General features: G+C 42.3%; 1 protein-coding gene and 1 long non-coding RNA gene across 2 annotated transcripts in view; one reads left to right on the forward strand and one right to left on the reverse strand.

Annotated features, from left to right (window-relative positions):
- LOC117542805 overlaps positions 1–1,403 on the reverse strand; it is a 1,707-nt gene extending 304 nt beyond the window's left edge. The window contains exons 1-3 of the long non-coding RNA XR_004568493.1: positions 1,247–1,403; positions 493–581; positions 1–197 (exon numbers count right to left, since the gene is read on the reverse strand). The exon at positions 1–197 is cut by the window's left edge and continues 304 nt beyond it. This is a non-coding gene — a long non-coding RNA (uncharacterized LOC117542805). The remainder of the gene's footprint in view (positions 198–492; positions 582–1,246) is intronic.
- cdh13 (cadherin 13, H-cadherin (heart)) overlaps positions 1–13,194 on the forward strand; it is a 467,262-nt gene that overhangs the window by 202,307 nt on the left and 251,761 nt on the right. The window lies entirely within an intron of this gene.

Raw genomic sequence — 13,194 nt, forward strand, 5'->3', positions numbered from 1 at the left:
TTCAGGGCATAGAGTAGACCAAAAAGGTAGACAAATGCAGTTGGGATGTCTGGTAGATCCGAGAGTACAATTGTCTCTTCCAAAACAACAGCAATACTGTTGACCATTTGAGACGGGGTAGGTCCACCATCATCTACGAGAACAGTGAGGACTCCCATCTTGACACCAGCAGTCTGCTTTTCTTCCGGATCAGTGTCCTGCATGTAGAAAGCAGATAAGCAATTATTATTTACCAAATAAGGATATTATATAACTGCAAATAAAACACTGGTTTGATTGCTCAGCAATGACACAATAATTACTGTGAAAATGTTAACTGTTCTGTTGTACAACTAGTTCACTAGTAGTTCTGTAGCAGGTCTAGTATTTATCCTGAGACTCGGGCTTCATCTTCAAAACAGATTTATCTATGATTATAGGAAAACTTAATAACTGCACTTGTATGACATTAAATGTAGACTTATGATTAATGGACAACCATACTGTACACACCAGGCATTTCAGGAAGAGCTTCTCTGCACTGTCACGGACAAATAAGGGCAGACCTTCCAGACACATTCTCATTCGTTGCTGTCAGATGTCTGTAAATCAGAAAAACAGAGCATTAGGATTTATGGTTAAAATGAGTGATTAAAGGGTCATTTCAGAATCTCAGAAGTCAGAATCCATTTGTGATTTATTTAAAACGGCAAGTCTTCTCTGAACAAAAGAACTTTGCAATAGTTGTTTGAACCGGAAGAGAGATTGAATTATTAAACAGGACTTATGTAAACTTTGTTGATGAGGTAAAAGTGAAGTAAGTAACAAGATATGATGCTTTTACAAGATAGGACACCCCTTTTAGATATAAATGGATTTTAACTTTTTTTAATAACTTTCACATCTATTGAGTTACGAGAAGTGTATTTTTGAGGCAACAGAAAACTTCACATTTGACATTCAAAATCAAAGATTTTTCGAGTCATTTGTCTCAAAATGTGTCAGCTGAAATGTTCTAATTATGTGATACTGCATTTTGGGTTATAAAAAAGGTGTAAACTGTAGTCATCCAGATTAAAACAAATAAACGCTTTAAATAATTCATTTTGTGTCTAATGCACCTATATAAAATATAAGTTTCACTCTTCAAATAGAATTACTGAAATTATTCAACTTTTCCACGATATTCTAATTTATTGAGATGCACCTGTTTGTTCTCTTTAAGAATATTGTAAATTATCATTACGACATTAAAGACAAAAGCTACCTGTTCATCAAGAGACTCCAATAGGTTTTCCATCCCTTGTCCGAAGGCTCCTTTCCTGGCTCTATACAGCTTTATCAGTCGAGGACAGTATTCATCCAAGGCTGCTGTAAATGTCCCAAACAGGTCCTTGGTAGTGATTCGAAGGAACTCATAGCAAATCTGTGGTACACAAAAATAGCATAAAAACAAAAGCATTAATACAATGAATGACAGTTTGTAGTCCTTTCAGAATTACTGTAGAAGCCATTTATATTGATGTTGGCATTTCAGTTTATTTAGTTTGGCTTAAGGGTAATGTACTATTTTGAAAAACTGGTACTGTACAACTCAAGAGAATAAAAGTCAAACTAAACTGTAATCTCTGCGTAAAATCACTCCCACAACTCACCTGTGAATAATGGAAATGGCCACTACAATTACTTTATATTATTAATCACTGTATCATTTATCATGTAACATTTAATGGCTGGTCAATATCTTGAGCTTCAAAGGCCTCATTTTCAGAATGCAGTTTTAAACACGTCCTTATTTTGTCTGTGTTCCTGTGCTTTCTGCAACGATGTGAACTAAAGGTTTTACATTTGTTCGTTTTAAATCCACAGCTGAGGAAGGGGCACTTCACAGTCTGTTGTTTTTTTAAATGATTTCCAAGATGAGTGAAAAACGTCTTTTGAGTACACTTTTCTCTGAAGTCACATAGCTAAAAAAAAAAGGTGCCGGTGTCTTGCCTTGATGCAGTCTTGCAGTGGGATCTGGTGAGGTGTGACCTCAATGCCCCATAGGTTCTGAAGGTGCAGACAGTCAGTGTAGGCACAGGGCCAGTGATTTCCTCTTCCGTGCCGAAGTCGATGGTGCCTCAGTACACTCTCATGACTTGAGCTGACGAAATCACAATATATTTGCATTTCATATGATATCTGTAATTAGAATTAAAAAGCCAAAATGGTCAATTGACCTTTCACAGTTTTTTGCTGCAATACATAGATATACACAAACTGTGTATGATATATATATATGGTGGGTCTGCAACCTTTACTATCACAAGAGCCCCATTTCAACAAAAAATAAATATCTGTAGCCGCAGAACACATTTGATAACACAAATCATAAACTAAAGATATAGTTGGTGTATTTACAGTCTACAAAAACTACAGCTTGTTGCATTTATTTAAGAATGGCATTAAAAAGGAAACCGTTGTTTATTGCTATTTTGTGATAACGGAATAAAACACTAAACTTGCCAGATTTGCTCCAGTTTGTGACTCTTACAACCTCAGATCCAGTGCCTGGATACGGTTCCAGGTTCCTGCTGTGCGGACTGAGGCTGGGAAAAGGAGTCTTTTTTATTGTGGTCCTTGGTCTTGGAATGACCTTCAATCACGCCTCAAACTGACCGCACATGTCTCAATAGCATGTTTTAAATGTAAGTTGTCCGAGGTCCTTACCACCAGCTGCTCTTGCAGTAATAAGTAGTACCTTTCTTACTGTCCTACGCTAACGCTAATATGCACCATCGTATATTTTTCAAGCTAAAAGCCGACCATGTGGCAGACAACACACGTCCATGTTAGCATACCTTTGCAAATCAGCCGAACCTCAGCGTCCCAAAGGTTTTCCCTCCTGGAGCTCCGTTAGCGCGCCAGTCGCCACCTGAACCGGGGATTGTAGTTGTTCATATAGGCCGCTTCAACACACTCCGTCGTCTCGACTCCGTCTGTCTGCTGCACTGACGGGGACAGAGAAATGACTGTTACCACCTATCAGACATGTCGATCTATGAAGCTGTAACACGTGTAACCTTAAATGTTGTTTAACATTTCACATTAACATTTAAAATAATATCGTTGGAGCTACGGTGAAAACATGTTTGCTGATATCGTGCTCTTAAACGGTTGATTCCCTCGCACACATTACATTCTAGTTGATCGTTAACTCACGGTAATCCTCCCTTAATTATGCAGTCCGTCTTTTACCATATATTCTGGCCATAAAACAGTTTGACGTTCTGTTTCCTCTCTCACGCCAGGCTCGACATGACAGACCCGCATGCATGGATGTATAATAGGAACCCGCATGTCCTCAATGCTGGCCGAGAGACGGGTTACCAGAATATTGCTAAAACCCCCATTCATAGTTATATTTTTCTGCCACTGATATTCAACTTGTATGTGCTAAGCTAACAGCCGACCACGTTTATGGCTACACTTGTCCATCGTAGCATACCTTAGACGTCTAGGGCCAGACATGATAAACGTTTCTAAAACATTTTTCCTGTTGAAGAGAAGCGTTAGCTAGCTAATGTTAAACTCGGCTAATGTACCACAAACTAAAATCTAGTGCCACATTAACTGATAATTCACTAACAATCAACTAAATAATTCGCAATCAATTAATGTTACACTTTAAATCAGTCATTTTCTATATTCATAATTTCAATACAACATTCAAACAAAGTGCTCACCTTGAGGATGATCAGTCCCGTTGAGAACAGCAGAGTGCCACTGCCGAACATGTAAAGGCGAAATACTGTAGAAAACCCCCTGCAGATTTCTGTTGGAGACCCCTGTTCTTAGCTCGAAGCATACACAAAGAACTTAGTTTGAACTCTAACCTTGGATTTTTAAGTTTTGCCAACTGAATTTATTAAATGACACACACTTTAAACAAGCAACATAATAAAGATAGTCGAGAGAACTACTTTAATGTAGTAAGCAACTCAATTCAATATTTTTTGTTCACTTTACAAACAAATTATTTTCAGGCCAACAATTTTAAGTTTGCGTTTTTACAGTGTAGGTACCTTGTCCCAAATGTGCTCCCAATTCATTTCAATGAACATTGCTAACCATGCACATAAACCCTTAAACGTTTGGAACAGTTCTTCCTGGACTTTTGTTTGCCCCTTTGTCACTCAACACATTACATTACATTACATTGCATTTAGCTGACGCTTTTATCCAAAGCGAATTACAATAAGTGCGTTCGACCAACAAAATACAAACTTGAAGAAAACAGAATCATATAAGTACATCAGGTTTCATAGAGCTAAAACATTTCAAGTGCTACTCAACTGGCTTTAGATAAGCCAGCCCTTTATTAGTATATAAGTGCTTTGTTAATAGTTCTATCGCTCGAAGTGGAGTCGAAAGAGATGAGTTTTCAGTCTGCGCCGGAAGGTGTGTAAGCTATCTGCTGTCCTGATGTCAATGGGGAGCTCATTCCACCATTTTGGAGCCAGGATAGCAAACCCACGTGTTTTTGCTGATGGGAACTTGGGTCCCCTTCGCAGCGAGGGTGCAGCGAGCCGTTTGGTTGATGCAGAGCGGAGTGCACGTGCTGGGGTATACGGTTTAACCATGTCCTGGATGTAGGAAGGGCCAGATCCGTTCGCAGCATGGTAAGCAAGTACCATTGTCTTGAAGTGGATTCTAGCAGTTATCGGAAGCCAGTGGAGGGAGCGGAGGAGCGGCGTGGTGTGGGAGAATTTAGGAAGATTGAAGACCAGACGAGCAGCTGCATTCTGGATGAGCTGCAGAGGTCGGATGGCACATGCAGGTAGACCAGCCAGGAGGGAGTTGCAGTAGTCTAGGCGTGAGATGACGAGAGCCTGGACCAGAACCTGCGTCGCTTTCTGGGTCAGCTGGGGACGCATCCTCCTGATGTTGTAAAGCGTGTATCTGCACTGCTGCAGATACACGCTGGTTGTAGCAGCTATGTTTGCAGTGAAGGACAGGTTGTTATCTAGGATCACACCCAGATTCCTTGCAGTCTGAGTCGGGGAAACAACAGAGGTGCCAATGTTGATTGTTAGGTCAAGAGTGGGACAATCTTTTCCCGGAAGGAAAAGCAGTTCAGTCTTGTCAAGGTTGAGCTTGAGGTGATGATCAGACATCCATTGAGAGATGTCAGCTAGACAAGCAGAGATGCGTGCGACGACCTGGGTCTCTGAGCGGGGAAAGGACAGAATTAATTGGGTGTCGTCAGCGTAGCAGTGGTATGAAAAACCATGCGGGCTAATGACTGATCCGAGCGAGTTTGTGTACAAGGAGAAGAGGAGGGGACCAAGAACAGAGCCCTGAGGGACCCCTGTAGTTAATTGACAAGGGTCGGACTCGGACCCTCTCCAAGTAACCCTGTAGGTGCGGTCTTTGAGGTATGAGGTGAGGAGGGAAAGTGCAGAGCCTGAAACTCCAAGTGCTTGGAGAGTGCGAAGGAGGATCTGATGATTCACCGTGTCGAATGCAGCAGACAGGTCCAAAAGGATGATGACAGAGGAGAGGGAGGCTGCTTTAGCAGTGTGCAGTTCCTCAGTGACAGCAAGGAGGGCAGTTTCTGTGGAGTGACCTGCCTTGAAACCAGACTGGTGCGGATCCAGAAGGTTGTTCTGATTGAGATAACAGGAGAGTTGTTTAAAGACAGCGCGTTCAAGTGATTTAGACAGGAACGGGAGGAGAGAGACAGGCCTGTAGTTTATAACATCAGACAGGTTGAGAGTGGGTTTCTTTAGGAGAGGGTTTACTCTTGCCTCCTTGAGACTGTGTGGAAAGTGACCAGAAGTTAGAGAAGTGTTGATGAAATGGGTGAGAAACGGTAAAATATCAGGAGCGATAGTCTGAAGGAGGTTTGAAGGGATAGGGTCCAGAGAACAGGTGGTAGGGCGGGCAGAGGTAATGAGGGTAAGAACCTCACTTGGAGAGGGGAAAAGGAGGTCAGTGTGTGGGTGAAAGGAGGGTCTGGTGACCCAGCAGTGAGTAGAGGTGAGTCAGAAAAAGAAGAGCGAATATCATCAACCTTTTTTTCAAAGTGGTTAACAAAGTCGCTGGATTGAAGGGAGGAGGGGGAATGGGCTTTGGGGGGGTCCAGGAGGGAGGAGAAGATGGAAAATAGTTTTTTGGGATTTGAATAGGAAGATTGGATCTTATCTTGAAAGAAAGTGCTTTTTGCCTGAGAGATCGAAGCAGAGAAAGAGGAGAGGAGAGCCTGATAGGTTAGGAGGTCGTCACGGTGTTTGGATTTCCACCATTTCCGCTCTGCTGCCCGAAGGACGGTTCTATTAGCACGCAGTGCATCATTTAGCCAGGGAGCAGGAGGGTACTGACGAGCCTGCCGAGATGTGAGAGGACAGAGAGAGTCCAGAGAGGATGAGAGAGTAGAGAGGAGGGTTTCTGCAGCAGAGTTTGGAGGTAGAAGTTGGAACGAGTCAGAGGAAGGGAGGGCTGAGAGCACCGATGAGGCAAAGGTAGAGGGGGAGAGGGAACGAAGGTTACGGCGGACAGGTGCAGGATGAGAAGAGATTAGTTTGTTATGTTTGGAAAGGGGTAGAGAGAATGAAATGAAAAAGTGATCGGATGTGTGGAGCGGGTTTACAGAGAGGTTAGAAGTAGTGCAGTTCCTTGAGAATATGAGATCAAGGACATTGCCAGCTTTATGAGTTGGTGGGGACGGAGACAGTGAGAAAGCAAAGGCGGTTAACAGAGATGTTAGTTTGTCTATCTTCCCTGTCTGGAGGTTGAAGTCTCCGAGAAGTACAGCGGGAGGACCAGTTTCAGGGATGTGTGAGAGGAGATGATCTAATTCCTCCAAGAAGTCCCCCAAGGCGCCAATACGATTTTTTTCAAAGACAATAACCTTCCTTTTCCAACAGTGCTCAAATGTACCTGCATTTGTCGCTGAAGCAAGCCAGCTGTTGTATTCCCTGAGCTGTGTACTGAGTGTGGGAGGCAATGCTGTAAATACAAATCTAGCAAAACATATTTAAATACTTTAACTGGATTAGTCATCTTCGTGGAAAGTTTAGTATTTGACTTTCCTTTGTTATGTTTGTATTAGTGTCTATTCTATGTGGCACCTGTTTGATTTTCTAATGAAAGCCATCAGCAATGCTCCACTTTTGACCAGTTCTTCTCTTCATCTCATGGAGGTTTCAAATAGCAATTTTCTCAATGTCAAGTAAACTGGGTTTCTATTAAATCCTGTGGCAGGCCAATCACAGGTGATAACCAACGTTTGATGCTTTGACAGATAGCTGTCAGCCAGTCTTTATGTAATGAATATGTTTGTGTTAGTTGACATGTTTTGTTAAGAGTGGGGATAGATGCACAATACAGATGTCATATTTCTGCTGGAAAGTACAATATATGTACATTTAAAAATGTTAAAACAATTATAAAGCTAGCTAACCCAAGGCCACCATTACATAAGGAATACCTGTAGATGGTTAATATAGAAGTCAAATAGTGAAATACAGTGAGGTGCATAGTGACATTTGGTAATTGCTTGAACTGAATCAAAACAAGTTTCTTTCAATCAAGTTTTCCTTAACTTCAGAAGAAAAGGGATTATCCATACAATCAGTTGATATGAGGCACATTTGAAACACATGCTCCGAATGTCAGTTGTGCATGTTTTAGATACTCTGCATCTTAAGGACTTAGGGGAACTGAGCATTTTAAAGCCTTAGCTGACACCATTTGCAATTAAAACACTGTTCTGAATATGTAATCATATATGGTCCAAAATCAACCTAATCCCGCCAGATCACCTGTCACATTTCTCTTTCTGTTGCCTCCTTATAGTCAGAATGTTCTGGCCCTCAGAACCTGCAGGGGCCTTTCTGTCTGAAGTTTACATTTTCTCAACATATCTTTGTGGGTGCGTTTCTGTACAAGTGCCAAAGAAAAAGACCATCAGAAAACTCATAGCTAGGTTGGTCTATACACGTGTGTTAGCCCTGTGTTGGACTGCTGGCCATTTCATCTCCTACTGCATTAGTAGGTTCTAGCCATGTGCTGAACAAATTGAACGATGGATGTGCTTGGGGTCATTACTGCAAAATAGGCCTTCCACAAAACTGAATTCATTTCCATACTAGACACCTTCTAATTCCAAAAATCCAATAACATACCTCACTAATTCACTTCATTCTAAAAAACAAAGCACACACGCAGCCCTATTAAATAACATATTGAAATCTCAGATGCATCACCATGGATTCTCAAACACTACATCTACAAAGCCATGTTAACTTGTCCACACTGCACTGGAGCTGTCAGTAATTCAACCTGTTGTAACCCTTTCTTACCAGCTCGCAAATCAACACAACGTGTCTGAATTGACATGACGGCTCCAATAAAGTCCTGTTGGTGGGAGGAATGAGGGCCGTAGCCCCAGCTAATATAGTGAGGAGAATAGACATGTCTGGCACCTTTGTTCCGTGGTGTCAGAGTCGGCTGCACCCTGATTTGCTCTGCCTGTCAGTCCGTCTCCCTCCTCTAATAATAATAATACATTTGATTTATATAGCACGCTTTAAAAACAACGTCATCTCAAGGTGTTTCACAAAGCTGAACAAGTCAACTGTTACATTTGACTTGTTTTACTCCTTTATAACTCCGTTTTGAGCATGTTATTCTCTCCTCTGCATGTTATCCTTAATTCTATCGTCACAGGAGCAGTATTACCTATATTTTCTAATAATGGTGAAGGGCTTCTGTGATCTGAATCATGTGCTAATCACCATTTTTGTTATTCTATTTAATATTTTTAATACAAACTCTGCTAAATTAGCTGCACTACCATATGTCACCAAACCCAGAGGTCATGTGGTATAATGAGTCCCATGTGAATTGCCATTTACTTTCTGTGGTTTGGGAACAGACTTTAGACATATTTATTTTTCCTCCAGGCTGTTTTTCTAACTTTTCCTCGTCAAAATTATAAAGGCTATGTTTGCAATTATAAATAAAAGTTTTGACAGCATTTTGGGTGCAAATCTAATGGGTTCATCAACTACACAACATTGAGACCAATGTACACAGCCCACAGAGGGTCTTTGTGAATATTAAACTCTAAAAAAATTACGTTTGTATTTTAAAGTAATTTTTATAATCATCATACTTGTATTATATAGCTTATAGCTTAGCATGTAATGTGTAATGTAATGTAATATCTAAACTAAATAACGTTGCGTCCCTAAATACTTGTCCCATGCAAAAAGGGCTTCTGTATCTCGTTGCTCCTTCTTAAAACACACATTTCTAACCAGGAATCTGAGCTTTCAAACAGGAAGTAAGCAAGATGTATTTTGGGATGTTACGTTAGAAAGCAGACTGCCTGTAGGCCTCATCATTTAATCTAATTAATTCTCTTAATTGTTTTAGTAAGACCAGAAAGTTCCCTTCCTTCTTTTCCTCCCCGTCTGCTTTCACAATGTTAATAATGCCCGTTTGTGGCGAATGTTCGCCGGAGGTGAGTTAAAAACCTTCTGACGTCAAATGCAATTCATGCAAGGACACATCGAGCAGATGTGAAATCCATTATGATGAGAGGAGCTTAGAAAAAACAGATGAGAATCGATAAAAAACAGATTTGTCGGGTGTGAACTGCCCAAGAGATGCTGTCCTTGCGTGAGTTTAAGCAAGACTGAGTGATTGCTCCTCGTGCCGACTGAACAAGCTAACGTTAGCATCCATAGCATTTCTCCATGTCTGCAGGCTTTACATTCACACTTCTTCAGATTCATTGTCTGTACTTTTTTTGTTATATAGCCTTTTTACCTAAATCGTCCTGAAATATACTTTCATAACCCTTAAAGTGCTGCAATTTTCAAACCCTTTTTACATTTGGGTTAATAAAAATGACTATAATTTGTCACCTTGAAAGTAAGGCAAAGAAAGAACAGAACATAACATATAGTAAATGAGGGAGCAAAGACAAGACATATGAAATAAAGCTTCCTTTAAAAACTACAATTTCACCCTTTGAACACAGTCTTGCCGCTTAATGACTCTCTTGTCCCTCTCTAGATTGTTGCTCCTTTCAGGCTTTGTTGTGATTGGCTGAGGATACAGTGGCTGATGGGTAATGATTAGCGGAGGCCTGGATAACCAATCAAAGCCAGTTAATTAGCGCCATTGTTTTCCCTCCGTCCTGTGCTTAGGACTCGCTTCAGTTCTAACAGTGTGTGTCTTCACCAGACCTTTCCACCTCGCCTCCTGTCTCTTATTAGCAGGATGGAGTGGCAGGACAATCAGGCAGAGCACTGGCCCAAGCCTGGCATGCTTGTACACACCCACACCCACACACACACACACACACACACCACACACACACACACACACACACACACACACACACACACACACACACACACACCACACACACACACACACACACACACACACACACCACACACACACACACACACACACACATACGCATACGCATACGCATACACACAAACACATACGCATACACACAAACACACTTGCACTCTTAGGGACTCACGCACAATAATGCACTCACATTCACAGGCACAATCAGACCATCATTTCAGCGCTTCCCCTCACACACACAGCCACACACACACATACACACACACACATACACACACACACGCATGCACAAACACACACACACACATACACACATACACACACTGGTCTAGTCCCAGGAGTCCTTTCATGGCCGGTGATTGTCATTTGCAGCTGGCTGTATGACATTGATAGGGATAGCAGAAGCACCACTGAGGGATGCTACTGCATACACTCGTTCTCTCTCTCGTTCTCTCTCTCTCTCTCTCTCTCTCTCTCTCTCTCTCTCTCTCTCTCTCTCTCTCTCTCTCTCTCTCTCTCTCTCACACACACACACACACTGAAGTTGAAATCCTCCCTCATTCCCCCTTAATAACAAGGACAAGGACATGTGTTTGGGATGTCTATGTGTCCAAAATTAGCATGACAATGATTTGGCGTATTAATATTTTATTTGGACTAACTTGCACTTTATTTTGCACACTTTGCTTCACACCTCAGATTTGTGTCTAGATTTTTGAGAGAGAAAGTGAATTTGTCAGTGCTTAACAAGTTTCTTGACAAAGTGTCTGTACATAGTTGTACATACCTGTGTAGCTATTCTACAGAGTTTTGTTTGTAACCCTCCTGACAACTGACAAGAACACAAACGGCAGGAGATGTTATCTAGCTTATACACACACACAAGCAGACATGCATAAACATACACACTCCGTTCCGTTGTCTCTCTGTGTGTGTGCTCGAGTTGCTTTGCGTATCTGAGCTGCGCCACACCTCCTGTCACCCTTCCCGCAGTATCACGAGCCGCACAGTCTTTCATGTCTGCTCGGCTGGTAATGAGAGCTGATGGAAAGAGGTGAGATTCTCCCATCAGTCTTCCCACTCACACGGATGGAGACAGACTCACTGGAGACAAAGCCAATGGGTGCACGTTTCTGTGCCAGCATGTGTGTGTGTGTGTGTGTGTGTGTGTGTGTGTGTGTGTGTGTGTGTGTGTGTGTGTGTGTGTGTGTGTGGGTGTGTGTGTGTGTGTGTGTGGGTGTGTGTGTGTGTGTGTGTGTGTGTGTGTGTGTGTGTGTGTGTGTGTGTGTGTGTGTGTGTGTGTGTGTGTGTGTGTGTGTGTGTGTGTTTGCGCGGTGCAGATGATCACACTGCTCTCCCACAGAGATGTCTCCTAAACACTAAACTTCTCTTGACACTGCAGTTAATCTTCAGCTGAAGTTGTGTCTCTATCAGCAATCTCTCCCTCTCTCACACCTCCTCCCCTCACATTCTCTCTCAAACTGCATCTTCCCTGTAGGTCCGCTCTTGTTTTTTCCTCCCCCCCAACCATCGAGTTTGACGCAGAGCCATCTGTGAATCCAAGTGATGTTGCACCTCGTTCTTTTTTAATTATTTTCTTTATTTGACCCAGTTTGTCACTCTCAGCAGGTGCTGGCTGCCACCGTGATTACTGCTCAGAAATATCTCTGTCCTGAATGGCAGCTACTGCAAGTGTGTGTGTGTGTGTGTGTGTGTGTGTGTGTGTGTGTGTGTGTGTGTGTGTGTGTGTGTGTGTGTGTGTGTGTGTGTGTGTGTGTGTGTGTGTGTGTGTGTGTGTGTGTGTGTGTGTGTGTGTGTGTGTGTGTGTGTGTGTGTGTGTGTGTGTGTGTGTGTGTGTGTGTGTGTGTGTGTGTGTGTGTGTGTGTGTGTGTGTGTGTGTGTGTGTGTGTGTGTGTGTGTGTGTGTGTGTGTGTGTGTGTGTGTGTGTGTGTGTGTGTGTGTGTGTGTGCTAGGTGTATTGTTGTGTACATAAATGGTAACGTCCTCCCGTGTAAAGAAATATTATAATTTGACACAACTCGTAACTGAATAAGTGCCAGTCAGTTGTGTGCAGATCTCAACCAGATCACTTGCAAGATGGCGATGAATGTGACAATAACAGGAGTGTATTAATCCTGTGTAGAGTGGTGCAGTGATGAAGTATTTTTGAGGGCCAGACCCTACAAGTTAGGATTGCAAGGGACCCTTGACAAAAAGTAATGGGATTTTTCCATTGGATTTCCGTATATAGAAGAAAATAAGCTTTGTGGCCAACATGTTTTTGATACTTAACACGTTTTGTTCAGCAGGATAATCTCCACATATTAACACCACTTCGTGATTTTTTTTATGTCAAATGCAATTAGCAGAAATAAAAAGTGAACGTATTGCTATAATCTAACTACATCGCAGTAGCATTCTTGCGCATCACCACCACAAAGCTTAAGGTGGACTCGTGTCAAGGTGATCACGTTTAGTAGTCTCATTCGATCACTGGGTAGCAACTGCTCTTTTATGACACATATAAGCTCCGACTATTCCCGAGTGCGGTAGTCACTGGCTTATTGTATGTCCACTTCCTGAGGATCCTCAGGAAAAACAACCTGGAGGAGAAGCTCCTGGTGTCTTTCTACCGCTGCTCCATAGAGAGTGTGCTGGCATATTGCCTAACCACGTGGTGTGCCAGCTGCTCAGAAAAGGACAGGAAAGCCCTTCAGAGGGTCATCAACACAGCCCAGAAGGTCATCGGCTGCTCACTGCCTTCTCTGGAGGAACTCTTCAGCCAACGTTGCTTCAACAGAGCAGGCAAAATAATTGCAGACTCTTCACACCCTG

The sequence above is a fragment of the Gymnodraco acuticeps genome, unplaced genomic scaffold, assembly GCF_902827175.1.
Source record: "Gymnodraco acuticeps unplaced genomic scaffold, fGymAcu1.1, whole genome shotgun sequence".
In the NCBI taxonomy this organism is placed as follows: domain Eukaryota; kingdom Metazoa; phylum Chordata; class Actinopteri; order Perciformes; family Bathydraconidae; genus Gymnodraco; species Gymnodraco acuticeps.